The sequence below is a fragment of the Filicampus tigris genome, chromosome 4, assembly GCF_054856515.1.
Source record: "Filicampus tigris isolate MCC_2025a chromosome 4, RoL_Ftig_1.0, whole genome shotgun sequence".
NCBI lineage: Eukaryota > Metazoa > Chordata > Actinopteri > Syngnathiformes > Syngnathidae > Filicampus > Filicampus tigris.
In genome coordinates, this window is record NC_141220.1 from 27,115,288 (window position 1) to 27,134,327 (window position 19,040).

A 19,040-nucleotide genomic window follows, 5' to 3' on the forward strand; every position below is an offset into this window, starting at 1 on the left:
TGGAAATTCATTTGAAAAATGAATGAATCCTTATTATTTCAACAATTTGAGGGGACAATGGATTCTTGAAAATATAAACCAAACACTCAGTGGGCCGGATTAAAGAATGGAGCGGGTCGTATGTGGCCCCGGGGCCCTACTTTGTCCTAATTACTCCCGAAAAAAACCTACCAGAAGTGGGCATTTTACTAAATTTTGTTGGTCTGTGATTCGTCGGCCATTCGGCGGTGCCCGTATGTCATTCATCAGTCCGCCTGTGTTTGCGACAAACTGAATTGTAATCATCAGTCCGCCCCTCAGTTAGTCAGTCCATCAGTTAAGTCGGTCAGTTAAGTCCGTTGGTCCGTCAGTCGCCCCCCCACAAAAAAACGTCAGAAAACAGGCATCCACCAGTGACGAATGACAATGAAAACACCCTTCTGTCATTCGTCAGTCCGTCTTTTTTTTTTTTAAAGGTTCCCCTTCAAATCGACAGCAAATCGTCCATCCGTCAGATTGACGGACCGGTCCGTCAGTCCGTCACCTCTGCAAACTACAATAATAAACCTTGTCATTCTGTTTTAGACACCATTGTAACTCCAATCTGTCATTCATTCATTTTCGATGCGGGTCTTGTATTTGATTGATTCAATCGTGTCCTTGTCGAGAGCTTTTTTTCCCCCCACCCCACGCGTGGGCAGTTCTCTCGCGTTTTTCATAACAGGTCACTCAGCGATTGCTCCACTGCCGTATGGATGACTGTATCGAGTGCTGAGGACATTGGATACACAGTAGAGTGGAGTAATAGCCCAGTGTGCAGCACTGAGCCAACAGACCCGTTTGTTGCCTTCAGGTGCACGCTGATAGAAGGCAAGCTTTTTTTAGTATCCGGGCCGGTGCAGTGGACATTTCACCGGACACCGGGGATTCCAGTTAAGAGTGAGTGAAGCGTAGCGTGACTTTGCTGTGCGACTTTTATACAAACCACCCGGGACTCTAACATGGGAGGAAGGAGAGGGGGGGGTTGGTGGTCAGTGAGGGAGGGGGAGGTTCGTCTTGAGGCATTGATGGAAAGAGCTGCAAAGGCAAAAATCAATATTTGCAGCGGGCTGTCTGGAGGGGTTTGGCCGCATTCTCGCCCCTGTTGTTTTCGACTCTGGGTGCCCTTTATCTCGCGCCTATTGGCCGTGCTTATTCCGCCTCTCTTTATCATACAGATTGAAAACAGGGCCGCTCTTCGACGAGGCCGAATCACATGCGATTTGCGCCCGGGCCTCCGACATCGTGCAGCTGCCTCACTCCTCTGAGCGTATTTACTGTAGTTGACCTTTTTAGAATCGTCCCTCATTAGCACGGCCGTATGCAAGCTTCAATGCGAGTGCGCCCGGGAGGTTATCGATGCTGCGCTGTCCCAGTCAGCCCTGCTGATGAATGGTGGCCGACTTCACCAACCTCACCTCCATCCCCTTCCCCTCCCAGGATTTCTTGCTGCCTCTGGCTACTTTCTCTGCCGAGTATTGATGCGGAGACCTTGGGAGCAGTGTCGCTCACGCCCTTTAACCCCACCACCCAATTTGCCTTCGGTGCGCGTTGAGAGAATTGCGCGGCTCCGTGCTACAATGAGGATAACCTTCGCCAGTCCGAAGAGATGAGGCGGTTAATCAAAGGAGAGAGGAGAGAAACAGCTAAATCCTAGATGAAGCTGCTCCTCTTTTTAGTCAGTCAAAGAGACTCAGCTCTGAAAAATGTTTAATTAATGCAGTGAAAGGATTGAGAGCCTGGCCACATTCTACCTACCTACCTACCTACCTGCTTACCTACCTACTTATCTAAAGCTCACACAAACTTGAGTTATCTGCTGAACGTAAAGTAATTTGAGACACTTTTCTCAGCAGATAGCTTGCTGTGTGCGCACAATTTCTGGTGAGTTTTCTGCCTCGCCATGCCAGAAGACGAATAGCTAACACGTTTGATATATTTTGTCTCACAGGGTGAAAAACTGTCGGTACACTTGAGCTACATGCTGACCTGCTAAGGGCAGAAAATCATGATCAAAAAACATCCTCAGGTCACATGATTTCGAGATGGCAGACCACAGCGAAGCTGTAGCGGCTTCATATTAGAGGATGGTAATCCCTGTTTTTTTTTTTTTAATTGGAAGATGTTATGTCAACATATGTTACCTTGTTTGGCTACGAAATTCCAGTAAATATTGCTTATGTTGTTTTCTGTAAGCTTAGAAACTTACTGTTTACCTAAGCTAACTAACAGCTAGCTAGCTATTTTACTAACTAGCGAACCAATTGATGAAATAAAATCCTAACTAACTAGCAAACTCTCAAAATGACAACTATAAATCGAATGACCTTACTAGATATTGTAACTAGCTTTTGAACATATCCACCTCTCTTGGGGTAGCGTCGGTTCTCATTGATGAACTGGAGGGGCACAGTAAGCTCAATAATATGTCTTGGGAAAAAGACATGATAAATTCACGTTATAATGTGAAAATATATTGCTGTAATCCATACACGTAATGGCACGACGTCTCATTTTTGGTTAGTGTGGGAGCAATACGCTTCCATACATTGCCTCCGATTCTCCGAAAGACGACTGAAAGAACGCCAAGCCCAAAAAACCTTCCATGATTCATCGTGCCTACCCGCTCCCGTCCGGCAGACAAACAGGCCAGTCGAGGCGGCGGTGCTGCCGCCTCCCTCCAGCTGGTGTCTCCACCACGCGCCAGATGGCCTCGCTCGTCTGAAAAACGTTTGCCCTCCCGGTCTCAAAGCGACAGATTCTGTGCCAAAGCGTTTACTGTACGTCTGCAGATAGCAGCAGTACACTGGAGGTGGAGCAACGGCTCCGCCTTCTTCATTTCAACAAGGTCAGTCCCTGTGTGTGGTATTTAAAATACCATATAGCTCTTGAGCACCCCTAAATTATTTTTTTTTTTTTTTGTCCCTTGTGTAATTTACACATCAAACACAACCGATAAAGTACTTTTTAAACCAGCTTTTTCTGGTATGATTTTTTTTCTTCCTTGCGTCAGCGCGGTTTTTGCAGGGTTGGTTGGAGACCATAAAACAAGATTCAAAGTAACAAAGGCAGTAGGATGAAAAAAAACGTGGCAAGGTGGAAATGGTGACCTATAACAACAATAATCCAACAGAGACTGGATTAAACCAGGGCACTTACTACAAACAAATTGGCAAGGCAATGAGGCACACCTGGACAAGACACAATTGACTGGAGGGAGCTGATTGGTTGACCAAGTAACAGGGCTGACGAGAACAGGTGGTGATAATGCGGTGTCATTGATGATGATGATGATGATGAAGAAGGCATGAACATGGGACACAGGAGAGAACAAGCCATAACATGAAGCTAAATGTAATTGATCATGACAGCATATCAGCATTTAGTTTCATCACAGACATATCAAATGTGTCTAAAATTCAATGCAACCCTGTTACTAAAACCTTTTAGCCATCTTCTGGAAGAGAAAAGAAGGCGAGCCACATGACTCAGCAGATAAGGAATGTTTGACTGACCATTGCTAGACGTAAGGTATGTCCACACTTGTATTTTTCTGTTTTCAGCCATGAAGGATTGTCACTCAAACCTATGTGACCCTTCTACCGGTATTCATATTATTTATTACAAGAAGACATTCATATCAAAGTTTCTTTATTATCTAGCTAGCTAACTATAAGTTGCTTCTTTACCTGTTAGCATAGCAGCTAGCATTGATTGGCAACCTGTAATAGAGCAATACAAAAACTAAATTAGTATTTACATTAAATGGCAGTTTTTGTATTTAATTGTAAAGCCGTGTATGTGTTTCTGTAACAGGGTAATAGTAAAATAAAGTATAGGCCCATGATATGGCAAATATCACACCGTCAAGTGTAAATCAAATTATTCTGTTTTTCTTAATAACGTAAAAAATACATTGTAAGATATATTTTTTTGTTTAAATGTTGCTGCCTGGATGTCCTCCAATTCTGGAATGAGCTATCATTCCAAGAAAGTGAAACAGCCATTAGATGGCGAGAGTGTTAAACACACGTGAGAGCTTTACTTGAGGGGAGACGCTCAAAGCAAAGGAAGTGATACAACGCAATCCGCGCACACGCCCGCACAACATATGGCTGGCGTCGGGCCAAAACCTCTAAAATAGTCACTTTTCCGGAGAGCCCAAAAAGTTTGGCAAGTTTGTTCAACCGTTAGCATTGCATGGTGAAAAAGAGCACGCCATTTTCAACACTTTAGATTGGTCAATGTGTAAAAACAACACCCACGCGGGTGGACTGACCAATAGTATCCATTTAAAAAAAAAAAAAAAAAAAAGAAAGGACGTCACTAAAACGTGCCATTTTTGGCCTGACGCCAGCGACGTGTTCTGATGACATAGCCACCGCCATAGAATTCTATGGAGGGGGGGGGGGGGGGAACAATTGCAGAGGCTTATTACAACAAGAAGAATATATTGCATGTTAGGCATCATCGGAAAAAAATGCCCACCCGCCACAGCCTCCATCTTTCCAGATGAGGAGAGGACAGACAGTCTTTCAGACTGCTGTGGAGCTATGAATATGTCAGGGGATGGTCGGCACAGCCTCCGAAAAAAAGTCAACTGTATAGCACGCCTCATAAAAAAACACAGTGGTAAAATGTCTCGGCCTCTTTGCAAAAATGGAGGATATATAATTTAATGAGCCTGATAGGGTCGAGCAGAGTGTGTGTACTTGCTGTTAAACGGAACCGTTGTGCAGCGCTGTGGCCATTATCTGCTCAACGCTTGTGCTTTGTTTACACGTAGATATAAACCTAAACATTGCAATTGGAGCTCAGTCTTAAAGATGCATTTTGACCCTCAATCTCCCGGGCGGGAGGAAGCAGGGTCATAAACATGGTGTGGTCGTGTTTTTTCTTCTTCAGTGTATTCTAGTTTGCATCCATGCCGGTTTAAGCAAAAAAAAAACAAAAACAAATGTTCATGTGCAAGTGGCAGTTTGTCAGATAGTGTACGACAACCCCCCCACCCCCCATATTGAAACTGTCCAATAGGACTCCCAGTTAAATTTTACTGTCAATTTAAACAAAGAAAAGTTACAAGCTTATTAACGCATCATGGAAAATGCCATAGATGGGCTAACGAACGGCACAATGTTGTGCGGTTACAACCCTTTAAGCAACAGCTTTTTGAACACACTGGAGCAACACAGTAATAATATAACAGTCATCAAATGCATTTTCTTTATCCTCTGCAAAGAATGACTAACAACACTGCGGCTTACAGAGGAGACTGCATCATGTCCGTATATTTATATTACGCTGCCTCCAGGTGGCAAAAACTGTTGGATTTCTTTATATTCTGTGCAGTTATGTCATGATTGTATGTTTTATAAAGTAGAATATTACAAACATGTTTCTTTTTTGGGGAGTAGGCTGCAGGCTATATCTTTTTTTAATTTAGAATTTTGTGGGCTAGTTTGTTGCTACCTAAAAAAAAAAAAAAAAAAAAAACCTTGGCGTAAACGCTACTGCTCCTTATTCTCTACGGCTGTAGCTTGAATGTGCGAAGTCAGTCAGACATGTTCTATGAGGGACATGGCCGTAATTTACATTTTATTCAACAGCCATGTTGATTTCAAAGATAGGCCTGAAAAATGGAAATATGCGCTTCATAAAAATGATAGGAAAATCATTTATTGCAGGTTATTTTGAGTCACGGCTCCGCCGATAGAGAAGCGCTGCTTTACGCATGAGGATGTGGAAGAAGTCGAGCAAGACTTGCAACGTTAACAACCTCTCTTCCCGTTTCGCCGTGACTGGCCTGGCGTGCGGCGATAGTGTCGAGGCGATTTAGGATTTTGCTTGTCCACAAAGATCCTGCGAGAAAGCCATTATGGAGTGTCAAGACTGTTTTGCTATCAGTGCCCACGAGTGGATGGCGCAAAGTGAGGTGCCAAAGTTTTTCCCTTTTTTAATGTGCCCTCTTGCACCTGATAAGGCACACGAGGGTTAAAGGCTATCTGGACTATGCAAACATCCAAGGATGCAGTAAAAGCTGCGGAAATTGCAAGACTGACAAAGAAAATGGTTTGCGTTGCCTCGTGACACTGTCAAGCAGTCGTGTGCGACACCAAAATGTCAAAATCAGTCCGACACCAAGTAAATAGAAGGACAGTATTGCCCATTGAGATTTTAATATAAGTTCTGTATGTATGTAAATGTGTATATTCTTTATGTATGTGTGTATAAATACATCTATCTTAGGTCTGGGGTAGCAATCGGGAATTTCAGGAAAATATGTGAATTTTCCAGAACGGCCGGTGTATTTCCATCAGCCGTCAGCCTCCCCGGCAACGATTATGTTTAAGCGCGTGACGACTGCACCCCATCGCCGACTGCGTTTCGGTGCACGATGCCCCATGGATGCCAACTTTTCAGCGCATAACGGCCACACGCCATATGTTGACGATTACTTTTCGGAGCATGATGGCCGCGCGCTTAAACTTCTTAAAATATGACATTCTCAGAAGTGTACAACTGTTTTTTTAAAAATATATCTCTTCTGGAAAAAAAACAAAACACAAATTTGAAATTATTCTCAAGAAGGTATGACTTCATTCTTGTGCTACATTTTTTTTATATTAATTCTTTTGTCATAATTACCATTGTATTGTGATTTCATTTTTTTTGGTTTCTAATCAAAATATCCCACTGTCAGCCATACCTTTTACCGTTGTCATTTTTCATAATGTTTGTAAACAATAGGTGCCAGGGAGACTTCAGAGTTCAGACAAGGTTATTTTTTTTTTATTTCCTTAAAACGATAACAAAAAAAACCCTGAATCCTATGGCTGAGGAGGATAAATATAGTGAATTTTTCACAGAAATGTCCCCATCAAAAGAGCATGTGTATGCTAGTAATCCTAGCAACAGGAATGTTAATTACTGTAATTAGCTAGTCCTTCATTGATCAGGTCTGAATTTCCTTCACATCTAATTTTGAATCGACCTACCTGTCGAAATTTAAACTGCGACCACTGTTCTATCCAATTTTCTGTCTTTTGCCAAATGGTAAAGAGGGTTTTTTTTTTGTTTCCTTTGTTTACTTTCTGTGTTTCTGGACCTTTTGAGCCAAATTTCACAAAAAGACTGTCTAGCCATCCTCTCCAATCTTGTACATGGAGTTCTTTCCTCACGGCTATCTTGTCATTCAGAAATATGCATTGAGGTCGCAGGCACAAACACAAAGGATCTCACAAGTACTCTTATTTTATCAAAAAGATGGTAGACGTTCAGGGTTGTCAACTGTGGGACGTGTTGTATTGACTTCAGGGCCAATTTATTTAAATTTATTTTTCATCTTTTTTATTTATTTATTTTATTTTTTTTTTACATTCAGCTCTTGTGTGAATATGATGTCCTACTTTGCATACAACAGGTGCTTCACAAAGAAAATTGCATTAAATGGTAGATAATAGAAACAAGGACTTGAAACTTCATGCCATTTGGCCAACGGTTATTTTAGTGCATTACTGCCACCATCTGGTCAGGAGTGCATCTTGGGATTGAAACAAACCCATTGGCCGTAAACCTCAGTTGGTGCTTCTTTCTTCTTAAACGTCTGACAGCTGAGAGAGCCTCTCGCTTTTTCTCAATTTTGAACTCATTTTATGTAACAGACGATGTTTTTATGCATTCAAACTTAGCATGCGTTTAAACAACACTTTTCTCCTTGGTTTGTCAGAATGAAGACATTTATGCAGTGTATTCACTTTACAGGGACCCTAAGAAAATGGGCTGTAAATGGATGTGATTTGATACGATGTGTTTCCCAAATGAAGGCATAGGTAATGTTAAAATAGCAATAGACTGTTTTCAGATGAGAGATTTAAAACATTGCAAATAATTGAAGAGTGGTCACAAGGTGAGTTGATGATGCGATGCGCAGTCGTACTGATCCGTTTTGTATGTTTTTTTTTAACAGAAAGTGCCAAAATAAAAACGTGTTGCATTTTATTGGGCCCTGACCCATTCTTGTACCTGCAGCAATCGTGAACAAATGGCATCCGTAACATCTCCCAACGCCTCCCACATATGCAAGCATTGGAGTCATTGTTGTAAAATCTTTGTGGTGTTGTGCTGAAATTTTTTTCCAGGTCTAACACTGTGCCCCCTCCTCACCCTATAGGAATATGCTTTGAAAGTTGCTTTGCCCCCACACCCTGTTTCCTTTTTTTTTTTTTTTTGTCAAATGTCAATTTAAATAGATGGCGAAGCATTTTGGAATCATTTTTTGTGGTATGTTTACAATTGAAAAATTTTGGGGGGTGATTACTTACTCGTAGTTTTGCGCTAGTCGCGGCAGGGTTCGGTCCCCAAATCCTTAATAAAGGACTTGTCCCATCTCACTACTAATTGGATGCCCTCAGCCACTAATTGCAGAATCTCTGCTTAGCAACTGGGGGAAAAAAAAAAAAAAATCCATTCATGTGAGTTTTCAATCCCACCCCGAACATCACTTAGCATGGCGAAGTTGCGCGCTTATGCCAGTCCTCATGCAGTATGCCTCGCACAACTCACGCTGGCTAATGTCCCTCATAAGAATGAGCAGGAAAGGAGGTGACAGGTGGCCAGCGACCTGTGAGAGCAAACCCCTCCCCACCCCCCCGCGGGTGCCGCATGATGACGGCGACAACATGGACGGCCGCTGTATTAATTCAATTCCGTGGCGGTAATGTGGAAAATCCAGCAGCTGTCTGGGCTTTATATAGCATGGCCCGAGGCTGTGGGAACCTGCAGTGATTCAAATGGCACAAAGGCCTGAAATACAGCCCTCATCTGTGGGCATACGGAAGTCCCCAGCTCCCCTCTACCTTGCTGCTTCAAGGCATCCCCTTTTTGCTTGATTTTTAATTCCCCTCCAAGTTGCCCTTCGGAATCTGCTGCTCCTCCTTCTATTAAATTGCCTTGAAATGGTTTCAAAGCAGGGATGTGATAGTTTGGGGATTTGTCATGATAGTTTTTTAGTTTAGACTTTTTTGTTTTGGATTTCATTTGAATAGTTGTTTGTGGAGCAGGTTTGTTTTTATGAATTTTAATATTTTCGGAAATGCTTTGTTTTACGTTGTTACGTTTGAATAGTTTGTTTTTCTAAATACATGGAGAATTTGAGTGCAAGATAAAACAAAAGGGTCACTGTGTAATAAAGTAACGTAAACTACGAAAACTGACATTTTCGATCAATTGTTTTGTAAACGCAAGATGTAATTTCAGTTTTCGTTTTTTCAAAAGCATTTTCTTCAATGTATTTTAAATTTCAGCTTCAGTTTTTTCGTTAACCTTACTTCAAACCGTAATTTGAAATCCTTACTTGAAGTGTACTGTCAAACTAAACATCAAACAAAGGGAATTACGAGTGTATATAAAATATATATCATAGAGCTCTGTGATTACTATATGAAGTAAACAGATTTTTATTTGATCAAAAATACATCCGATTGTCATTTAGATTCATTTCAATTCAAAAAAATGTCTCCCGGCATTAGCAAGATGAATTGGAAGTCGCGCAGTTAGATTCTGAGGCAAAAATGGTTCAGTAGGTCAAACTTTTACCTCTTTCATCAATTATCATTTTCGTGAAATAATCATGACGAGTTCAAAAATCAGATTTTGTAAAATTAACCCAAGAAGTCAGTAATTATCTCAAAATGTTGCGAAACAATCCTTCATTACGTTGCTAATGTTGTTGTCAGATATCCACACGGGGAATGCCCGACATAGCGGTATCACCTTTCCCTTTTGCGAATTTTGAACTTGTTTTATAATTCTACATCATTATGACCCAATATTAGGCCAGGAATCCACAAGATTTTCAATAAACAATCCCCATGAGCTCTAGCATAGCATCCATTGCTAAGCAAACGTTCATGACCCCAAAATACTGGCCTCTGATTGGTCTATTGCCATTTGCATGGGTGGAGTAATGGGCCTGGAGCCCTAATTAATATCTGTGGTAATGTAATCATGATGACGGTAATCTGTTGCTCGTAGTTTGTTATCATGGCCTGCACACCTGATTCTAAAGGTCTTGGGTGGATCGGCTAGAAACGGCCACGCATACAGGCTGAAATATGATTGGACCGAAAAACTCCACATCCACTATCAAAATAAGCACTAAGCACTTTTTGTCCCCATGTGGCTCTGCTGTGTCCTCACGCTCTCAATCGAGAGTCTGTGGAGGTTGACGGAGTGCTGCGAAAAGAACATGAACACAACATGAGGTGCTTCTAACGAGAACAAATACGAGAGCGCCATCGAAAAAAAAAACAAAAAAAAAAAACCTCCCGTCAGCGGCCCCTTGTTCCTAACGCTGTTTGGAAACCTTAACGCGGGCTTCGAGTCCTGAATAGAAAGTCATCCATGATACTGTGTTTAAAATCTTCAAACCCTTCTGACCCCAACACTGGTTTGGAAGACAAATTTGACAAACCCTAACCCTGCACTAAATTGACTGGCTAATTTCAGCTTTAAACCCAAGTTGAAAGCTTAACCCATGCTAGAAAAGATTACTTTGAAAACCTAATGTGACACCCTAACCTGATTCTGGCTGTTCAAGGTTTAAAATTTTTGCCACATTTTTCTAAAAATTAATTTTTTTTTTTTCTATTTTGTGAGTGATGCCGCTCCATTTGACATTTACAAAAATCCACTGCGGTCCGACTTGCAGCTCTGTACTGTTTATTGAAATTTAAAGCAGGCCAGCGTTTGACGTCGGCTTGCAATGCGGATGTTTTTCATTCTTCCGTTCGCCGGCCTCGTCGTCATCGTAGTCCCCCGGCGGTGTAGTTCTGCGGCGCCTCGGAGACGAGCTGCGGGTCAAAGAAAGGCCTGTGATAAAATGTCATGATGAGGAGGGAAAAATGTCACTCTTGTTAGCACCGAAACGTGACTTGAAGTTCAATTCGTATTTGTGCTGCACTCACACAGGCGTACGGACACACAAATACATTTAAACGTAAACGCTTCTTTGGCAAGACTGTACGTTGATGCGCTTCACAAATCGACCGTGTCCATATAGTCACCACCTGGCATGTCATTTTAATTGGACTGTGTTATTAATTGATCTAAATGCGATCGACTTTTGCCTCTCTGTGTGCAAATGTGAGGTGACTTAAAAAAAAAAAAAATGTTTTTAACAGTGAGCGCTAATAGTCCAGCATGCCGATTTTTTTTATCAAAGCAAACGATCACTTTTGTGGGATTGAATTACATCTTCATCAACGTTGTGCACTGCGCCGGTACAAGGGCCGGACTTACAATGACTTTGTGCCTCGGGCCCCGAGATTTCCAGGCGAGGCCAAACATCTCATAAAAACTGATTAGGTAATACAATTTTCTTCAATTTAAAACGATTGTTGTTTTCGTCTTAGTTCATGCACTTCAAAACACATCGATGAGCATCATCTATCGTGATTGTTTTGAGTGCTTCCCATATAATGGACTAATCCATTTTCTGACTGCACGCGTGCACAGTTGCAGATAAAACAATTGGAGGGTTTCAGGTGACAATTTTTTGGACATTCTTCATTGTCATGCCAGTGTAAGAAAAGCTGTAAATATTTAGACCACTTTTTTAGAATCTACAAGTACACCTGAATTCCTACAGGCATGAATGGTCACAGGAAGCATTTTATTATGCACTACACTTAACATTTTTCAATTGATTACATTTTGTACTGTACAGATGTCAAATTATGCCCAGAAAATGTATTCCAAGCATTAAAATTGGCAGCATGCAAATGTCTCTGTGGTCCCTCTCCAGTAGGCCAGCATTTGGTTCGATATAATTCCCAATTCATATTAGTTTTTTTTTTTTGTTTTTTTTTGCATAATTCAAAATTTAACAGAGCTTCTGGATACTATCAGATGAACTGAGCTATGGATTCATGACCTCCAAAGTAAATAAAGGACGTAGACTCTCGCAAATGGAGTTACCACTACCAGTTCAAATTGGTGAATCGGTTTTAAGATGTTTGGAACTTGTGTGATCGGTTTTGCATTTATTTAAAAGGGATGAAATGAACACGGGCACGCTTACACCTGTGCAAGTATGTCAAAGTTAGCATACTAGCTGATAGCTATTTTTCATTTGTAGTTCCTTGGCAGGTGACTTCAAACAGACTACACATAAGAAAACATTCAATAATTCACACTTTTCACATCTAATCAGGTTCTAAAGTGCCGAACGATTAAGTGCGAGAAGAATGGTATTTCAAGGTTTTTAAAATGCGGCCGTATCTAATAATCGTAAATAATTACGAATTGTTAATTGATGGCCATATACTTTTAAATTGTCACTCTCCGTAAGTATTCTTTGACTTTTGGCTTGGTCCCGTTTAGTTATGAACTGTATTTGACTGTGCAGATCATTAATTGCTGGCATCACGTTTTGCTCAAGTCGGTCTAATGAGAGCCGGTTGAAACCTGCCGACCAAATGATCGTCAGCAATCGAACCATGTTGATTTGAATGTAAATTCCAAAGGCTCTCAGTGTCGTCCAGCATGGAAAACGTCAAGACTTGCATTCACGGGCCAAAAATAGTTCCGCTTTGCAAAGACGTGCAAGCTGTTTGCAAATGGCGAGGTTCATTATTTGGGAGTCCGCTGCTCAAGCCTTTTTGGCTCTCAAAGACACTTCTGTCACTGCTGTGCTTACAAGTTTGGCTTTTCATTGAGTGGCGCACACACGCTAACTCACATTGGTTTTAAGATGCAGGTTTTGGGAAAAACAAGTCATTTGCATTCCCTCTTCTTTTTTTTTTTTTTTTTTTTCCATTTTCAATTTGAATTGGTAAATAAGGGCAATAGGAAGAATAATGACATTTTTGTCACCATAAAAGAAAACCCAGTAAGTTCTCAAATGTTTGAAATAAACCAACATCCTTGGGTAAGTGTTTTCTGGATATGTGGTTTACCGGGCATCATAGTACACATACTGTAAAGTGAGTGAGCCATTATGTGTAAATTACACATCAAATATTTAATACAAACGCACTAATGACATTACAATTCACCGGAAATGGTAAGCAGGCGGGTGTTAAAAGATCTGTGTGTCATTTCATGTTCGGGGAGTGGCTGGCTGTACTTTGATGTTGTCATGTAAGAAGCTTCTTTAATCCTGATGGTGCATAATATGCTGATCGCCGCTAGGATTTGCTGAAGAAAGACACAGAAAAAAAACCGCCATCTCACCAAAATTGAACTCATGCATGCTTGAAATGTGGTTAGTCGTACTTGGAGGACTCTTTCACGCTCGGTCCAAACAGTGCATGATAGGCTGTTTGGCGTCACAACATTTGGGAAGGACATTGCAAAATGTGAGTAAGTTATACGGTGAGTCCACACTATTCGCTGCGAATAGCAAAAATTCCTAAGCGACACACACCAAAAAGTTTGTAATTGCCTATAGATGTCAGAAAATGGCACCAAAGCATCTGTTTCTTGTAGACCGAGTTTAACCACATGACGATCGACTGGTTCAAAGTCCACAAGCGCTTCTGTGTCACTACCGACACTTATTTCAGAGCTCCCGCGATCGTCTGCATCCACCATTACTTCTTGAAAAAAAAAAAATCAGGGATATACTACGACGGCTCACGACACCGTATATTCTGATACATTTCATTGGCCGAGAAGAAGAGACCGAGAATTGGTTACAAAAATAGAAATGACGTATCCGCTTTCCCGGCCGTAAAGGTAGAAACACGCGACAGCGCTCCTCCAGGCTCTAGTGGCAGAAACGCGGTAATGCGCTCCCGGCCTAAATGGGTTAATAAAACGTACAAATAGTTCGTTGAGACAGAGTATTGGGCCGCAAATGAGATTGCTGGTTAGGCATATATCTGCGTACAAAATTATTCATTGCTGTCGGTATGAACATTTGTAGACTGCCCGTGTTGATCGACACGGATCTAAAAAGCTCCGAGGCGAAACAAAGCGCCTTCGGCATCTCTCAGCAAGCAATTAGCAAACAATAACAACTCCATGTGGCGTGTAATTAGTGACGGGGATCAGCCACGCATTACGCTGTCCTGACCTCAACAAGTACCAAGAAAGTCAATTTGGGGAAGGGTTGGTGGTGGGGGTGCAATGATTCCCGAAAAATCTGCGTAAAAGCCCACAAAGCACACGAGGCACTACCCAGCGTCAACGATAATAGTCTCAAAAATGACAAAATTAGCCCAAATGGCTGCTATTTTCCCCGGATGGTCATGTTTACATCGAGACGTTTTTGTCTAATGAAGGGCATTAGAGTGTGCTATTGTTTGCTCGCCACTTAAATCCACTTTGACTAATCCGAAAGAAACTTAAGCTTTGGTTATTTCCCTTGGCAAAACATTAGACACACTCTCAAACACAGTTTCAAATTAACCTCTAGTGCACAAGTCCTTGTTTACGGCCCGATGTGGTTGTATGAGCCAACGTGATCTCACTTGCGGGCATCCAGTGTATCTGTGCATTTGCAAGTTTTATTTGAACATTCCGTCCCTTTTTATCGATTTAATTTTGGCTAGCTAGACTGAAATGAGACTTTCCTCAAAAGCCATCCGTGGGGGCGGCCATTTTGTCTCCTGTCGACCGAAAATGACATCACAACTGCTCACCACGATCCAATCACGGCTGACCTGTTTTCTGAATCCGAGCCGTGATTGGTCGTTGTGAGCATTTGTGATGTCATTTTCAGTCGACAGAAGACAAAATGGCCGCCCGCGGAGATGGCTAAAAACGAGTGCATTTTGCTGCTTAACCTATAGTCCACAAACGCAAAATCAATCACAATGCCGTGTTTCAACTAGTGGGCCTGCTGGGAACGTATTCTTGAAAAAAAGATGTTTGGGTTGACGTCCGCTTTCAAGAAACATGTTTCAGTCAAAAACCTTGTGCAAACTGTCTAGGAACATTCTTTAAAAGATCATTCAGATGAGGGATGGCCACGTTGACAAAACTCTCTTTCATCCATTTATTTCAACAAAGAGCAATAAGTAAATAGATCATTTGTCATTTTTATTGCGGTGTTCGCATTTGGTTTAATGCTCTGAACTCCTCTTTAGCTGATTAATTGCTGTGGACATCCTAATTCGTCACTATGAACAATAATAACACAAGAACATTGGTTATTTGCTTTCACTCTTATTTTCGTTGTTGTTTACAGCTGACAGGAATCATCCAGACTTCAGTCTCTCTGACTCCCTCTATTTGGCCCTATTTTTCAAAGTCCTAAAGTGGATATGATGAAACAAATTGGTAGCCTCAAAGCCTACAATAATTGCCCAAGCCATTTTTTAACTGCCGAAATATCAATAAAACATCCCAATGTACTTGCTTATGATTTTTTTTTTTTTTTTTTTTTCGTTGAATGTTGGAATACAGGCAAGTATGCGATAAGGCTAGCAAAATGTAAAGAACACGTGACGTGTGTCTAATCTTGCCACACAAGCAGAAACAAAGTGTTGGGTTGTTCAACCAAGTGTAGAAAGTCTCACAGGTGGATTAAAGCCAAATTAACATGACTTGCTTTGAGCAGACGTTTGCCGTCTGAAAAAGGCGCTCAGCACACGTCCGTCAGACTGGCTTTTTAATTGAAAATACCCCCCAATACCCCCACCATCCACACACACACATACGTGCACACCGCCTCAGCCATATCAGTCATAATTAAACTGCCTCCCTGACAGGGTGGCCGAGATGAAAAAGTCTGCCGGACGGACCTTCGGCAAAGGGCAGCTTTTGAGCGGCAAAAGTCGGATCTTTCCGAGCGGTGAAGTCATCAGACGCTGTCATTTCAACGGGAGGGGGGGGGGGGGGGTCCTGCGGAGGTGCCAGCACACTCTGTGAACTTAGAAAGCTGACTACCATACAAGAATGCATGACGCCCTTTTCAGTTGGATTCCTTGAGATATGAAAGCAGCAGTGAGGAGAAATATAAAGAAACTAAACTGAGCAAGAAAACGTCAATAATGTTAATGATAAAACAAATGCTATCCTTTCGGTGCTTCTGTTTTGGTTAGCAACAAGGCTCAAATCGGCTGAGCAATCAACTCGATAAAGTCCCTGTGCTTCTAGGAACTAGTTGCCACATTTGTTTTTCTGACAGGAAAACGTGAGGCGTCCATTTGTGTCAAGGCCTTTATTCGTCCACGCGCACCCGGTGTTTAATAGCACGCCACAGGCACAGCTTTAGCACTTTAGCCCACAATTCCTAAACCAACCGAATTGTTGGTTTGAGTGGCAAAATGTTACAGGAAAAGTTTTTTTTCGTTGCGCCTTCCTGTTTGAAAAGTCCGACCTTATTGTTGTGTAGAGCTTTTGTTGCTCTGACCTTCGCACAGGCGCGAACTCCTCACCTGCTGTAAGAGGCTCATGGGAAATCAAAGTGCTTGTACTTGATTGGGGATTGTCGAGTTCATGTAAACAAGTGAGGCGGCTCGCCGCGGGAGGTCGGAGCCGTAACTTCTTTTGCCTGCTCGCAGAGATTTTAAATTCAAATAAAAAGGGGGCAAGGTTTAGTACACCAGGCACAGACACCGCGGGGAGCGAGCCAGAGCGTGACAAAATGCGGCTGTCCGTCACAGCGTGTCTATTTTCAATCAGGCAATTAATGCGGGCATTCTGTCCTTATGGAAGCACATGAAAATATGGCTTGAAGCTTTTCCCTCAGAGACTCTTTAGCGCGACTGTCTTGCAGTCTGCTCTCAATGGAGAAATGTCCGGGAAAAAAAAAAAATCCAATTAGTTTGTGCCTGAAGTGGCTTATAAGAAATGTTTCATCACTTGGAGAACGCAAGTACACTCAGAAAAGGATTCAAGTCAAATCCATACATACATTGAAAGAATTATTGGCGTCCATTTTGTCACTTCTGTTGACTGAAAATGACATCACAGATGGCGTCCGATCATGGCTCAGCTTCAGAAAACAGGTGAGCCGTGATTGGTCGTTACCTGAGCCCTGAGCAATTTTCGGTCAACAGAATTGACAAAATGGCCGCCCCCTGAGATGGCTGAAAACAGGTGCATTTTGCTGCTTAACTCATATTCCACCAATGCGATATTCATCAGAATGTGTTGTTTCAATTAGTGGACCTACATAGAACATATTCTTGAAAAAAGAAAAAAAAAAAACATGTTTTGGTTGACTTCCACTTTAAACGTGGGTTAAAAATGTATTTCCAATTCAGTATTGGCCAAAGCACCGGTTGTCAGCATTTGTTGAATTTAACTAAAGTAACTTTAGTTCCATTTAAAATTTCGTAATTTGTAAATTACTTTTAAAGTGAAGTAATCAAACTATCTGTTACTTTTTCAAGATAACTGTGCCAACACTGATTGCCACATATATAAAATAAGGCTTCAAAATTGTGAAAAGTCAGGCCACTCTCACTGCTCTTAAATGCTACGGGCATGCACTGAAGCCACACACCCCTTAACTGTCAATTGCGACCTTGCAAAGTGCGTCACCTGGCCCAGTTTTAGCCACGGCCCCAAAACTCAGAACAGTTTAACGCTCTCCCCAACTGAGTACTCGCAACAGCTGTTTCTAATGTTGCGGTAAGCTCGTTCAGCTTTGCATTGTACATCACTCCGAAGCAATAATAGTTATTGTTTAATGAATATTTCTTTCTGACGGTGTCAATGACAACTGAACATGAAACAATGTGGTCGTCTACAACTCAAATGATTCCGCTTGAAGTGAATTACAACTCGGCAGCTTTTCCTCAGTGGCCGCCGCATTTATTTTTGTTTGATTTGTTGGTCCGAGATGCTTCTATTAGATGTGGAGTTGTCAGTTAGCCGAATCGCTCGCCAAATCAAATCAAGTCCTCGTGGGCCCACCTGCTTGATTTATTGTTTTTGAGGTAACTCGAACAATTCATTTCTCGGAAACAAAATGATGCGGGGGTAAAAACTTAAATATAGTTTTGAAAAAAAAAAAAAAATCAATTGTTGACCAGTGGTTATTTGCCAACATTGCTAATCAGTTTGGTGCTTAAAATTGCGGCGCTCAACTTTTTCTTGAAAGTGGTTTGGCATCTCATTGATTTTAAATAAGACTTCTCTCAGTTTCAAACTAAAAGTAAACTAAACAAATCTATAGCTATATTGTGACATTTGCGAGAGCAAGTATTACCAAATACAAGTCATGGTTATTGTCTTCCAGTCGATGAGGGGCTGGGATGAGCAGTGGCTCATTTGCATGTGATGGGACCGCCCCTTTTGAAAGAGACTGCTGTCCGCAAAGCTAGGAAAATAGCCCTGCCTAGCCCACTACCCCTTTTTTTTTTTTTTTTTAATGTTGCCCTTATGATTCAGAGTAGAACTACCACCACCTATCCCAAAAGTAAAATGTTCAGCCCATCAGTCTATTCCAAGCTTCGCCATGATTTTTATCACTTGTATTTTTTTTTTTTAGGTACAAAAATTCTCTTCCCCCGGTATTGACAAAACGTTCGCACCTATGGACAAATTAGAGCCTTCAATGAACCTTTTTGGAATGTGGGAGGAAGCCCACAGGCCCCCTGAAAGTGTGGCTTCGAAGCCCCGGCCTTATAAGGACCTTTATAACCTTGTAAGGCCATCGTGCTGCCAACACACAAACAAACCAATAATAATAAAATAAAAAAAAAAAAACTCACTACCCATTTCCTTTGACTTTTCTTCGGCTTTGGCCGACATCTGCACCATCCTGATCGGCTCCCCGTACCCGTTTCAGCCTCCGTCCCGTCATGAGTTTGACAGCAGCACATTGGTTTGGAGTGCGTGTGCGTGGTACACACTAATTGCGGCTGACTGGTGATGCTGAGTGCCGCCCGAATGCGACCGTGACCTCGGAGACCCCGAAAAGCCCCTCAGGTGTTTTGCACTGGAGCTCCCCTTATCCGCGAGCCTGTCATTCATTCCCTTTCTTCACATGACTTCAAAAGCGCTGAAGTCATCTTAGGTGAAACCTAATTGGCTCCCCCCCTCCCCCCCCTTAAATAATATTT

At 41.9% G+C, this 19,040-nt stretch overlaps 2 long non-coding RNA genes across 3 annotated transcripts in view; one reads left to right on the forward strand and one right to left on the reverse strand.

Moving 5' to 3' along the window:
- The first annotated feature begins 3,224 nt into the window (after nucleotides 1-3,224).
- On the forward strand, nucleotides 3,225-18,669 carry LOC147149221 (uncharacterized). 2 transcript variants are annotated; one of them, XR_015086466.1, is made up of 3 exons: nucleotides 3,225-3,372; nucleotides 3,469-3,549; nucleotides 18,467-18,669. It is a non-coding gene; the product is annotated as an uncharacterized LOC147149221 (long non-coding RNA). The 2 variants fall into 2 exon arrangements; XR_015086467.1 differs by lacking the exon at nucleotides 18,467-18,669 and adding an exon at nucleotides 5,703-8,056.
- LOC147149222 (uncharacterized) overlaps nucleotides 10,813-19,040 on the reverse strand; it is a 73,956-nt gene continuing 65,728 nt past the window's right edge. The window contains exon 3 of the long non-coding RNA XR_015086469.1: nucleotides 10,813-10,868. This is a non-coding gene — a long non-coding RNA (uncharacterized LOC147149222). The remainder of the gene's footprint in view (nucleotides 10,869-19,040) is intronic.